This window comes from Diorhabda carinulata, chromosome 2 (assembly GCF_026250575.1).
Source record: "Diorhabda carinulata isolate Delta chromosome 2, icDioCari1.1, whole genome shotgun sequence".
In the NCBI taxonomy this organism is placed as follows: domain Eukaryota; kingdom Metazoa; phylum Arthropoda; class Insecta; order Coleoptera; family Chrysomelidae; genus Diorhabda; species Diorhabda carinulata.
In genome coordinates, this window is record NC_079461.1 from 24,773,253 (window position 1) to 24,787,307 (window position 14,055).

Here is a 14,055-nt window from a genome sequence, read left to right on the forward strand (position 1 = left end):
TTGGACAGTTTGGAAGAGCATCTGGTAGTATGGGTAAAACAGAGTCAGATAGGCGATGTTTCTTCTATAGTCTAAGCAAATTTCTGTTCAATTCTGGGTCGAATTGCTCTCTTCCGCATTGAATCGACCATCTTACGGGTGTGAGTAGAAGCTGAGCTCCAAATGTGCGAACACTACTCCAAAGATGGATGAATCTGGGCATTGTAGAGGATGAAAAGCTGTTGCGGATTATATGGCTTTTTGGTTTTAAAGAGGGCTCCAAGTTTTTGTGAAGCTTCTTTGTATATACAGCATCCTGGATAGTTGCAGCATTAAACACAATCAGATTGCTTCCACCCCACTCCATAATGCTTTTAAGATCGTTAGTGATGGTTGCTGACTACCGATTTTGGTGTTTATTAGAGAGGCTGATTTGAACGACTACACCAGGGTGCTATCGTCGGTAGAACAGAGTCAGTTCTTCTATGCCCACAGCTGTCCAAGTTTCTGATTAACTATGGATCGCCTATAAGTGGAATGCTGGTGAAACCAAAGAGCTCCTCAAACAATTTCATTATGATATTCTGTACTATCCGCCATACAGTCCAGTCCCAAGTTAGTATTGCAACTGTTTGTTGTAAAATTCTACAATGTTTGCGCAGAGCTATATAGAATAGAAGAGAAGAAATGTTGGTGTAACCAAATAGCACCTCGAACAATTTCATTAGGATATGCGCCATCCGCCATACAGTCCAGCCTTAGCACCTAGCAACTTTCACCTGAACTGAAGACGTGGCTGGAATATTTACTGTTAGCAGCTTTTGCTCTACACACTTCGCCATTGCCGACAAGGAGGAGTCAGTCTGCATAATGCTACCACCATATAAGCATAGCTGCCGTTATTGTTTCCTTTACCAAGTGAGCATTGCAACTGTTTGTTGTAAAATTCACGACGTTTGCGTAGAGCTATATAGATAAAAGAGAAGAAATGCTGGTGCAACCAAAGAACTCCTCGAACAATTTCATTGGGATATTCTGTATCATCCGCCGTATAGTTCAGACCTAACACCTTTCACCTGAAGTGAAGACCTCAATTTTTTCAGTGATTGTGTAGTAACCTCAAGTCTACAAAACTTTTGGTAATGAATTAATTGTTATATATGAACTTGTTTTCTATTTATAGTACTAATTATTTTATATTCTAAATGTTTTCTATGATTCATAAATTTCTGTTTTGCTTGAAATACCATTATTTTTACTAGCTCAGTCTTTTCTTTTTCTTTCCAAATTGCCATTATAAAATTAATTACAAATGAAAACTCGCATTACCCCAAAACAGATCTTGATTGAAAATATGTATGTTATAATCCAACAAATAAAAAAAGTCGGCGCAATCTCGGCGCGAGAGAATATTAATTTGAAAAATTAAAATCATTGAAAAATTTAACGTTTAGACCATTTAAGACCTTAATCAAAATATTACCTGACATTGACAACTTGCTAAATTGTATTGATTAATACATCACCTACAACATGAATATCAATGCAACCACAAAAATTCAATTACTTATTTTTGAGAAATAACAACTGAAAAAAAAGAAGAGCAAATATTTTGGCTTAAACATATTTCCAATTTGATATTCACGTTGTAGGTGATCTATTAATAAATATAATTTTGCAAGTTGTCAATGACAATTCATATTTTGATAAATACCGCAACAGGTCGAAACGTTAAATTTTTACTTCTCTTTAAAATCCAATTTTGGTTAATTTTAATCAATTTTCTCCTGATAATGACCAAAATTTCTTTCTTTTTGGCATATCTACAATTATACCAAAATTAAATGCAAAATCCCGAGCTCGCTACATACTTTCTTTGAGGTGTCGCTGACAGACAGACGAAAAAGACGCTAGTAATAGCGCATTTTTTGTGAAATTACTACAATTGTGTAATTTTACACCTCATATATAATCATTACTGAAAATGGCTTATGTCAACATCATTTAATTAGGTCAATCATTTTTGATGTATCGTGTGAGAATACCGGAAAACGTAAGCCAGCAGAACACAAAAACATATTAAAACAATAACTATTGATTTGTTCTTTTAAAATTTTGATACAATAAAAGGCATATTTTTAAGTACATACAGATGACAAGAATGTTGTTTTTTTATGAAAATGTATCCGAACGTTTGAATCGGAAATTGTTTTCACGCTGGCAGCAAAAAATGTTGACTAAAAAGCACAAAAACAAAAATTGGGCGCATTGAGTTTTCTCGAACGATATAGTAGCCAGAGAATGATTCTTCAACACGAATCATCACAAGAAACGAAGTAAGTATGAAAGTAAATGTGGCATTCATCATCCAGCTGAGACAATCATTATATGCATACAATCTTTCAAATGAATAAATTATTTTTTAAAAATATTTACGTCTCTTTTTTTATTTTAAAACAGTATTTACTTCCGAATTTGGCTACAGTTGAGTAGGCAACTTGCTTATTCTTCGGTAGATTCATATGCCAGAAAAAATACCGAATTATATTCACAAAACCATTTTAAAATTTGAAATGTTCAATTTTAAACAAATACTCGTCGAATCGAGAAATAGTTACTTTAAAATTTATCTGTTTGACCTCGTTCCTAAGACAAATAATCTTTCTACCTAAACGCGCTTTTCACTATTGTACAATAAGAAAGGATTGATAATAATATTATTCGTCGACAACGTATGTATGTATTTATATTACAACATTCTAGGGAACATGACTTTTAAAACATGAAGAAAAATTCAATTAATGTAGTCAATAATACATTCGCTCGCTCACAATTTTTATTGTGATAATCATTTTTGAAAGTACGAAAGTACGACTATAAAAAGGTTACAAGTGACAGTAGTCTACAGTATTTTTTCCATAATCATTTTTATTTTTCAGAATAGTCTCCTTTGAAGACTCCAGTAGCCGTCTTCCTCTCCAAAATAGATTTTCACGTGTACGACGGAGCCCTCGTCTTATGAAAAAGTCTACTGCAAGTGAAATATTAAGGTTAAAAATCACAAAAAGTCACTCTGGGCTCATAACTATCCAGGTTTCATTTGCAGTTATGAGTCGATTCAATTTTGCTCAAACCGTGTCAATAATGCACAAGAAATGTTTCTTCGAATGCGCTTCTGGTCCATTGTGAGGAAACGCAACACCTATCAAGCGCATAGCTTATGCATACAGTTACTATACATATAGCAAATGCACTCTTGTGATAAGCTCATAGACCGTCAAGCTGATTATCAACGTTTGAATTTAGCTGCCCAACATTTCACAGTCGTAAATGTTGGTGCAAAGTCTAGAGTGTAAAACTCCTTTTATTTGCATAGGTGTATTCCTTTTTAAAAATAAATATTTAATGATAACTTTTTATTCAATGTATTCCAATTTCAAGAAAATCTTAACAGTTACTCACCTTTACGATTGACAAAATGTCTGAGATTTTAGTGATAATCTTTTAACACACGCGCAAATAATTTCCCAGTTTATATTGATGACAGTTCATATTTAGGAAGGAAACAAATAATCCTCTAGTGTGCGGGTAGGAAAAGAAAACTACCAGACGATTCAGTACGATTAGAACAGCAAAACGTTGAAACTATTATATATTTTCAACCTATACTGGTACAATTTCATCTTGCATATGCTTTTTCCTTTAAAAATTAATCATTAACTATTATATTTTCACTGTTATACATACATACATCTAATGCATCTAAATGTTCTTGATATTTTAGGTCTCTTCTGTTTCAAAATTAGTTTTTTTTGATAGTTTTTAAAAGAAAGATAAATTTTGACAGTTCGACTTTTCTTTAAGTCTTCATTAAAATATATGATATTGACACTGACAATTTGCTTATTTATATTGATCTATAGAGCACCTTCATCATGAATATCAAAATAAGGATAAAATCAACTTAGAACTTTGTTCCAATAAGAAAAATTAATTTTTCCTTGGTTTCCACATCTCAAATTTATTAGAATTTACAAAATAGAGCTATAAATTTTACTTAAATTATTTAGACCTTTTTTCATTTATAGCTTTTTCGTTCTTATGAATGTGAACCGTTTCTAAAAATTCTCTTTTTCGTGTATTAGATTCCGTTTCAAGAATTTTTGAATGTTTATAATTGAATTTATGTTTTATGGTTCGTTAATGCAGTTCTATTTTTTTATCGTATTGATGACGTCTTTGTTTATTTTCTAAATACTGAAATGTTTGCCCTATGTAGACAGCGTCACAATTAGTACAAGGCACTTGATATATAATTAAAAGTATCAAAATTCCTAATGAATATGTATTTATTTCGTTAGATGTGGTTTCTTTATATACAAATATATTACCATTGTGAAAAATATATCAATGAAAAAATTGGACAAAATTAAAGAATATACAGAAATACCTCAAAATGAGAGAGAAACAACTTAAAATTCAGTAAAAACAACAACAAACGAACAATTATTTAATCTCACAAAATACACATTTCTATAAAATACTTAAAATTATTGAAAACAAATCCGCATTATATGAATATATACAAGAATTTTGAATAAAATAAAAAAGAACCTTTAAGTGATTAATCATCATTATTCACACAATGTGGTCTTTTTTCATTCACAATGAATGATTGTTCATTTTCGCATGAAATTGATCGTGATCTATGGAATGTAATTGCAAATTACCTAATTCAATTGGTACTTGAGGTAATTATCAAAATTATCCTAGAAAACATTGCATTATACTTTTAAATATGATGTAAACAGATATTAAAACTAGAGTTTGAGAACTCTAATCATCTAATCCATTTTCAGAATATCGTGATAAGAAATAAGTGGAGTGTTCCGTATATTGATAAATATCAAATTATTTTGGAAAATAGTTTGATAATTTCGTGAAAAAAATAATCATGTCGTGTAAAGTAGAACTGAAGTGACAATTTATACAAATCAATTGATATATTACACCATACCATATACAATGCTGTTCATATGTATGAAATTAATCCAATTTCAGCATTTTTATGTACTGTTTGAAACAATTCTGAAACAGGTCGATTTTTATTCTTAAATTGACAATTTACAGTATGAATATTTTATCTCCCTCCAGCATTCCATATGAATTATAAGCACCACTTAATTTTTAATAAGAAAGGGGCAATGTGGCACCATGTGCAGCAATAAAATGTTTCTATCTCAAAATTTTACGTAGAATGGAGATTTTAATTTACTTTACAATTTAATTAAATGTTCAAAATGACCACCACTCACTTCTTGACAATAACCGAGGCGAATTTCTTCCGTTATCCTAGCTATTAAATTAGCAATATTGTATGTTGTGTTAAAATATACCTTACATTTTAAATAACCCCATACAAAGTGATCAAGAGGAATCAAATCGGAGGACCTAGCCGGCTATTCGATCGTTCCACGTCTTCCAATCCACCTATTGGGAAAAACCTCGCTTAAATAATTTCTAGCTGTACCTGAAAAATGCGGAGGAGCTCAGACTTGTTGGATGATTCACATCAGGGAAAAGTTTTGTAATGTAGGCACTAAGAAATTAATCAAAAAATCTGGATAAACTTCACCATTAAGTATGCCTTCAATAAAATAAAGGGTAATAATTTTATTGTTAAAGATACCAGCCCAAAGGTTCACTTTTTAGGATATTGAGTGTGAGCCTCACACATGGTGTGATGATTTTGTCTGTTTCAATATCTACAGTTCTCTTTGTTAACCGTTCCGTTTAAATTAAGTGTTGCTTTCTCAGAAAAAACTATTTTGTTTATGAACTGCAATTCTACGTTCATTCTGACCATCATCAATTCACAGAATTCTTGCCTTCTATCAGGATTATGTTTATTTAATTCCTGAATCAACTGAACTTTGTTAATTTTATTTACTTACATCATTGTTGGCGGCAAGTACTCGAGTTGTCTTTTGCTGATTTTCCTCAATCTCTAGAAGTACATCTTACTTTTTTCATCAGTGATTTGACCATTTCCCCCTGGTTTTTCAATATTTTTTACATATCCAGTTTCACGAAATTTTTTTCAATTTTGCTAATTGTAGACTGCGAAACATGTTGACCATTATACCTGCTTATAATTCAGAGTGGGTGCTGGAGGAGAATAATATTTTAATATGTAAATTGTCAATTTAAGAATAGAAATCGATCTTTTTAGGTTTTTTTGACATAATAACGCTAAAATTTATTTCATACATACAGAATTGTATACCATATTTCAGTATAATCATATTTTATATTTCCCTTTTACTTCAAATAACACTTGAAGTTAAATCCCACCAATAATTTTATGAATATAGAATGGTTCACAGTTTAACTTAGCCGCAATTATTTTTCTATTTGGTCTTTTCCGAACTGAATTTAGTAATTCCATATTCAAATCTAAAATACGTTTATTCGCGATGAAGTTTACAAGAATCTAATAGTCGCAGAACAGAAGAATGAAAAGATTACATTCGATATAAAAGATACTACTTTTACCGTAGATGAAGACAGAAAAGTGTGACTGGTTACAAAAAAGTGAAAAGTGAAATGACAAGAAACGGAAAAATATGACGTGATATGTGTGCATTGAATGTGCATTATGATCCTCATAAAGGAAGGAGGATCAACAGTCAAATAATCACAATAGTTCAGGCCCAAATATAAATAGCATCCCCACACAAATACTTCTATATCCAACAATGTCTGATCTACGTTCCGAACACAATACCAATGAAGTCCAAGAGAGTAAGTAGAATAACTAAAATAGGTCAACAATATTTACTTTATCCTAATAATAATTCATCTTTGACGATCCAGATGTAAATTAATTTTTCACGAAAAAATGGAGGAGACGATATCAAAAGGAGACAATATTTTTTTAGTAATCTCAAGATACTAATAATAACAAGAAGAAACTAAAAATATTCAGAATAATGTTGAGGACAAAAACTGGAAAAAATTGGATAAGGTAACAATTTGAAAGTCCATTTTCACTTATTTGTATGATACAACGCCTATATAATATCTATAAAATTGTGTTGATAGAGCAGTTTATTTTAAACAGACAAAATTACTGTTCAAAAGTAGTCACTAACTATTCTCTGAGTTCAAACGTGACTGTACAAGCATTAATGATTCTTAATGATCATGATATCCAGAAAATAAGTAGTTATATTAAGCAAAATACATAAAAAGTACTGAAAATCTTCTTGGTAAAGTAAAAACTGTAATTAATATGAAACATAAAATATTGATAGAATTTTATATGGACATTTCAGGTTAGAAAAGCTTCTTACCAATAGGTTTTGTAGCTATTTTGGCAAAATAGAAACCATAATATACGGCAATATGTTGCAGTGAATAGAACCCAGAATCACCATTACACTCCTGGATCAAAAAAGAACTCCTCTGAGTGGACTGAATCTCCTGAAATCCATCAGAAGTAAGCACATATGTGTGTTGTGATACTAATCATTTTTAGAAGTTTCTCAAAGAGTCAGAAAACGTCTTAATATCGCTCACAATAGCTTCAAATTAGAAATAAAATAATTCGATCTTCAATGTCCCTGAAGAAGACAGTTACAACCGCTTTCATAGAGAAGAAAATTCAGTTCTGCAGTTTTGCAACTCCAGTGATCAGCAAGATTCTGAAACAATATGATGAAATCTCTTCGGATGGCTCACATGAAAAGTGACGTGGCATCTAAACAATTATTTTCCTAGTAAAATTTGAAGTTGACATTTATGGGGAATTTACAGGTCGTATTGGATACATCACTTTATTTTACGAAACTAAACAAGGCGGAGAGTGTCTAATTGTTCAATATGTATTAGTCAACTCAGTAAATGTACTCGATCAGAAACGCAACGTATTGGGATTGGTAGTAAGAAGGTGAGAATAACCAATAATTCTAATCGCTCCTCCGCTCTAAGTAATTTGATAAAAAAAATAAAGTCATCTTAAAAGAAGTTATTCAACTTACTGGTCATACTTCAACGGAGCAACGTAACTCCTGAAAAAATCTATTGAAAAATAATCTATTATTCTTGAATCTCCTGTGATATCATAACTAACAATTATTGTATATCATTGGGCCGATTCACAAAGGAAATTAGGAAGAAACTTTCCCATAATCAATGGAAAAAATTCCAAAGACAATGCACCATGTCATAAATCGATAGAGACGTTAGTCAAATTCAATTAAAGTCTCCAGTATTATTGTATAGCTTCTGACCAAGCTGAGAAATATCAATAAATTGAGAAAGTATACGCTTAAATGGAAACCCTTTTTTTTTTTATAAAAATGCCCTAAAAGGTTAGAAAAGCGTTAAATTAATTGTACAACTTGCGAAAAAAACTATATTGATAAGTAAATGTAACTTTTGATTCAAAATTTGGTTTTTATTCACTGAACTGGAGGCCTGATTAATATATATATATATATATATATATATATATATATATATATATATATATATATATGCGTTTATATAACATGTTAGGATTTACTTTCAGAATTCTTTAATATTTGTTGTATCTCCTCTAAAGTTTTGCCTTTTGTTTCGGGAATTATCCAAGAAGCGAGAAAAGCTGATAAAATATTACAACAACCGAAAACAAAGAATGGCGCAAATATACCAATTGAATGAGAAAGATAATAAAATGTGTTATTAGCCGCAAAGTATGTTAATGAAAAAAATGTAGTTACAATACACAAACATTTCACTTTAACACTGGTAGAGAATAATTCACCTAGCATCAAAGTAGGTACTAAACCCGTTCCACATGAAGCTGCAACTATATACACAATCATACATAACAATGGAATGAACTCTACTACAGTAAGATCTCGTTGATTATCATATTGTTTCATGGCGAAGTAGATACCTATTCCAAATAAGGGTATAGTACATAAACTGAGGGAAATTATGTAAGAAAGTCGTCTCCCCATTTTATCTGAGAAATAACAAGCTACTAAGTAACACACAAATGTTAAACCAGTATAAAGTATGGAAGACATTTTCGGATTAATAGTATTTCCAACATTTTCGAAAATATATTGAGCATATACTGTAAACGTTATCAAACCGCAAAAGTTTTGCGACACTCTTAAGAATACTCCAGCAAAGCATGCTTTTCTGTTACTTCTAATCATTACAACATCCTTCCAAGTTCCCGGTTCTGACATCTGTCTTTTAACACCCGATTTAATTTTTGAAAATTCAGATTCAATGTCATCTGTACCTCTTAATTTTTTCAACGAATCTAAAGTAGCAATATCATCACCCCGCATAGCATAAAAATATGGCGATTCAGGTATGAAGAAACTCATTATCAAAAATATCACAGGAAATACCAAACAAATTAAAGCAGTAGCGTGAATACTACAGTAAGCACCTATAGTATTAATTAAAAATAGTCCTAAATACAACGCACATATGAGTCCATTTCCCCAGATCCCTCTTACTTTGGGAGTCGAAATTTCACCAATATACATCGGCAGAGCGTTATACATAAACGTATCTCCTACACTTCCGACGGCTCGTGCAGTATAAAGTGCATTCAAATCAGTGCAAAACGCTTTTATTATCCACGTTATAGCATGAGGAATGGCTGATAACATCAACGTCCATTTTCTTCCCAATATATCACAAAGCTGCGATGCAATAGGTGATAGTAATATTGGTCCAATGGCATTTAAGAAACTAAAATAAGAGGCTTCTGCTTCCGTGATGTTATAGTGTTTCTTGTCGTTAATAATTTTTGGTATTGATGGAGACGGCCATGCTATTAATAGTCCAGTGCTTAGAGCTGGAATACAACCTGAAATACGATTTCAGTAGAAAATATTACATAAAGCATGTCGGTAAATGAAAAAGATGAACCACACGTTGAAACATTTCCACAAACATAAAAATTCTATAATCTATAATTCTATACACTAAAAGTCTCACGTTTCGCGTAAAAGTGTTCTCGCAAACTTATTATGTTTTCTATCTAAATAAAATACGCAAATTAAATTAGGTAAAAATTTCTATTTTAATGAACAAAAACATAGTACCTAATCTAACAAGATAAATACGAAAAAAAAAAATAAAAATCCATCAAAGATACGTGCAAAAATATGGAATCATTCCAAATTTTGATTTCATCGAACAAAATTTATTGTTGCATGTTACAAGGGTTTTTTTCTCAACCTCCGATCGCTCCGTGCAGACGCTACGCGGGCAAAAGAAAGTGGGCATGCGCTGCAGGCGACTGTGAAGCTCTCGCATTACACATGCCATTGTTATCATTCATGCGTCAGTCGTCGTTGTGCTACAGCCACGTAAACATGTCCGCCATTATTGATGCTCCCGCCACCCATGTATGAAGCCCCCAGACGATGGGGCTTAGCTTGGGCCAACGCTGGGAAACCCGGCTTTGGCAAACCAATAATGGCCCAAACCTGGTTGAAGTCTGCGTGATTTAGCCCCGGCCATTATATAGTCAGCCAAGCCTAGCCAAACTCTGTGTAACCTTACATCGGCCTTCCCATATTCACACAAGTTTGTCTGAACTCTGGGTACGGTACGGAATTTTCAGAATCTTTTGGTAATAAAATTATTGTTTTGTTGAACTTGTCTTTTAACGGCCCTCACCGATGTGCCTTGTATGCTGAGAAAATCCTTTTGCATAGCACTCAAAACCGGAAACTGAGAACCATGGTCCTTGCACCATTGTAGTGTAATGGTTATTTTGTCACTCCGTGGCAACGAAATAGATGGTTTGAACTCCTCGATCATGCCTTGGCTGGAAGATGATGATGTTGATGATATAGAGCCAAAATCAATTTCAAAGTCTCAGTTTAAAAAGCTTGCGTTATGATTGGGTTCTGAACTTTTTAGTGTGTCTGTTATTTTTGATTTTTCACCTTTTGAGGAATAAATTTTGTAAATATTTTCAAATTTTTTAAGCTGGTTTTCTTCACTTGGTAGCGTCAAAACTTTCTAACTTATGACGAGGATCCAAAATTGAGACTATAGCTCAACAATTTGTTTTTTGAAAATGCTTTAGAATGTTATGTCGGACGCCAGAAACCTCATAATTAGCTGTTTATCCATTTGTTTTCGGTCGGCTTTGAGGTTCCATTCAGCAACTTAACTTTCTACTTTCTCAATTAACAGATCTATTAATACAATAACCATTGGAAACATAGTATATTTTCCCACTTTAGTTTTTTCGTTATAATTTTAACGTTGGTCACTAATTTATTGATTGGAGTTCCACGGTTTAGATACTTCTAAAACAGGGGTTAGATTAGTTGCGTCACCATTTGCCGAAATCTTGATAAAATTCTTCATAACCTTCGATTTTATAAAAAGAAAACCTATTTTGCAAATTGCGTTAGAGTTCTTATCAATATATTCAAAAGGATTCTATACGTCATTTATGCCAATATTTTGATCATCAGGATCATCACCTAGAGTGGCAGTCTTTTACATTCTTTTGTGGTATAAGGGTCTAAAGCTCTTCCTAACCTATGTCCATAACCAAAATTATATTCTGTCCATTTGCAATTTTAAAATGAATATTAAAAAGAGCACGTAATCACCTAATTTATTTGGTTTGCTCAAGGCAATAATTCTAGTATATTAGTACACATAGCAATATCTCGGATAGCTCAAAAAGGTATACATTACGTATTGTAAACATAGGCTGCTTATGCGGCTTTAAAACATATGTTTCAATAACATTTGAGTTAATTAGAATAATTGATCAATATTTGCCATATTTTCATACTTCGAGTCTTCTTCAGCAAGGAAAATTGAAATTATTGTCTCGAGAGCGAGACGAGACGAAACTCTCGCAAACGTGAATATCGGGAACATCCTAATAAATCCTAATAATAGCATTTATTACTAAAAATTCAACTTTGAAAAGGTCTGATTAGCTTACTATTCCATATGAAGTGAGAGTGCTGATATCTTTGCTACGCCGCCGACTCACTTATAAATCAAAATAATCATATAATATCACGTCAAGTTATAATCTGTTATGTATAGACGCAGTTCGAATCCGTCTCTACATTAGGAGACCGAATTCAAAAGAGTGACATATCAATATCACAATGGATAGTGTAAAGCAATATGCGGTGATTGAATACGTTTAAAAGAATTTACGGAAATCACAAAATAACATAGTGATTAAGTGGAGTCTTGAGTGTATTGCGAGATTAGTAACAATTAATGTGTTATGGATCCATAATTATGATGTAAAGATCGAAATACAGAGTAAGGAGTGGAACAACCGCTATGGCTCAGCCTGAAATTATTTGAGGATCTTCCATATTCTTTAGATTTTGCACCTATCCATTATCGAATGTTTCTAAATACAATAAAGTACATCTACTAGAGAAAATACTACTACTGATATAACGAATAAAAAAATATATAAATCTACAATCTAAACATAATTGCGTATATTTTGAAAAAAGTATCAGTATATTTCGTTATTGATTTTTGCCGAAGCAGCTAACCAAAACACTTTGAGCAGACCAGTACCTTTGAATATTGAATATATGAACACGTGTATGCACTTTTATTATGAAAAAAATATTAATTACTAGAAGATTTGGATTTTTAGCAAAAATCGACAACACTTGACACTCAGACATGAGAAAGCTTCATTTCTATAATTAAATAACTCAATTCACCAACTTGCTTTTTAAAAACATTTTATTTACCAAACTTAGTATTTAATAATTTAAAGTTACAAATGGTTACACCAATCTGACTAGCGTACTAGACGTAGAAGTATTAGTTTTACAGACTTCTTTATATATTAGTTCTTATCTTATACCATAATAATTATAAAATTAAATAGATATATTTATGGTTCATTACTGTCACATTAATAATAATTAAATAATAAATAATTGAATACGATACCTTAATAGGGTTGAAGTGAAATCTATAAAACTGACAAAGAGAGACTAAACACGGACAATTTATAGCAACAATCACTTAACGAGATTAGAGTTTATAATAATAAATAAGTAATTGATGATGATGCGGCGCTGTGAAGAGGGTTGTTTTGGATAACTTAACTCTATGATTGTTTCTTTTGAAAAAGAAAATATACTTATGAAATATATTAATTTTCAAATGTAAAAAGTTCAATACCAAGACTCAAGAGTATGTATTTGTGCGAAAAAATTCATTTTCACGTGGAAATTATAGTACTCAGATTAACTGATTAATGTGTAGTGAGCTCTATTAATTGAAATAGGATATTAGGAATAAAAAATTCATGAACTTAAGTTTTTCAAGTTTGGAAAGAATTTGATGTGTTGAAGTACCTTAAAATAAAAAAATAAAAAATAAAAAAAAACAACTAACGAAGAAAATGTGAATGTGAAAATATATAGTATATGAATTCATATTCACAATTATGAGTAATTATTAGAGACAGCAAAAATGAAAAAAAAAACATTGTTCCATAATTATAAGATAAAACTTTTTTGCAATAAACTGTAGTCCAGATTCCCAATAATTTATCGACTTACTTGTTATTATTGCCAAAATTTGTGGTAAATCTTGAATATCAATTAACTTAGAGAAAACAGACTTGCTATTGAACATATTTGTAATATCGTATACTACGAAAAGTACTCTGTTTTCTATCAAGTTTAACGTCTGTCAACGGAAAATACCACTAGAGATTAATAGAAGCACTTGTTTGTTTATGATTTTTATATTAATGAAACTTGTGAACTGAAGCTTTTCGTTGAAGTATAACTATCAACTGATGCATGACACACCTGATTCCTGATATACCACCGATTCGTGGCATAAATTGTGTCCCTCAAAAATAACACGAAACGATTAATCGCTTTCAAAAACTAATTAAGTAATTGCTTCATATTTTAATATGATTGATAAAACATCCACTTTACGGATTTTTTGTTAGGGGAACTGAAAATATCTTGTAACGCAATCTAAATTGACCTAACACTCTAAAATATATGAAGCACG

General features: G+C 31.5%; 1 protein-coding gene and 1 long non-coding RNA gene across 2 annotated transcripts in view; both read right to left on the reverse strand.

The window, feature by feature from the left end:
• Positions 1-14,055, reverse strand: part of LOC130903481 (angiopoietin-2) — a 182,189-nt gene that overhangs the window by 63,301 nt on the left and 104,833 nt on the right. The gene's annotated exons all lie outside the window — the stretch shown is intronic.
• Positions 2,803-3,843, reverse strand: LOC130904203 (uncharacterized). The gene is made up of 3 exons (XR_009060822.1): positions 3,731-3,843; positions 3,442-3,679; positions 2,803-3,010 (listed from the first exon to the last, which is right to left on the reverse strand). It is a non-coding gene; the product is annotated as an uncharacterized LOC130904203 (long non-coding RNA).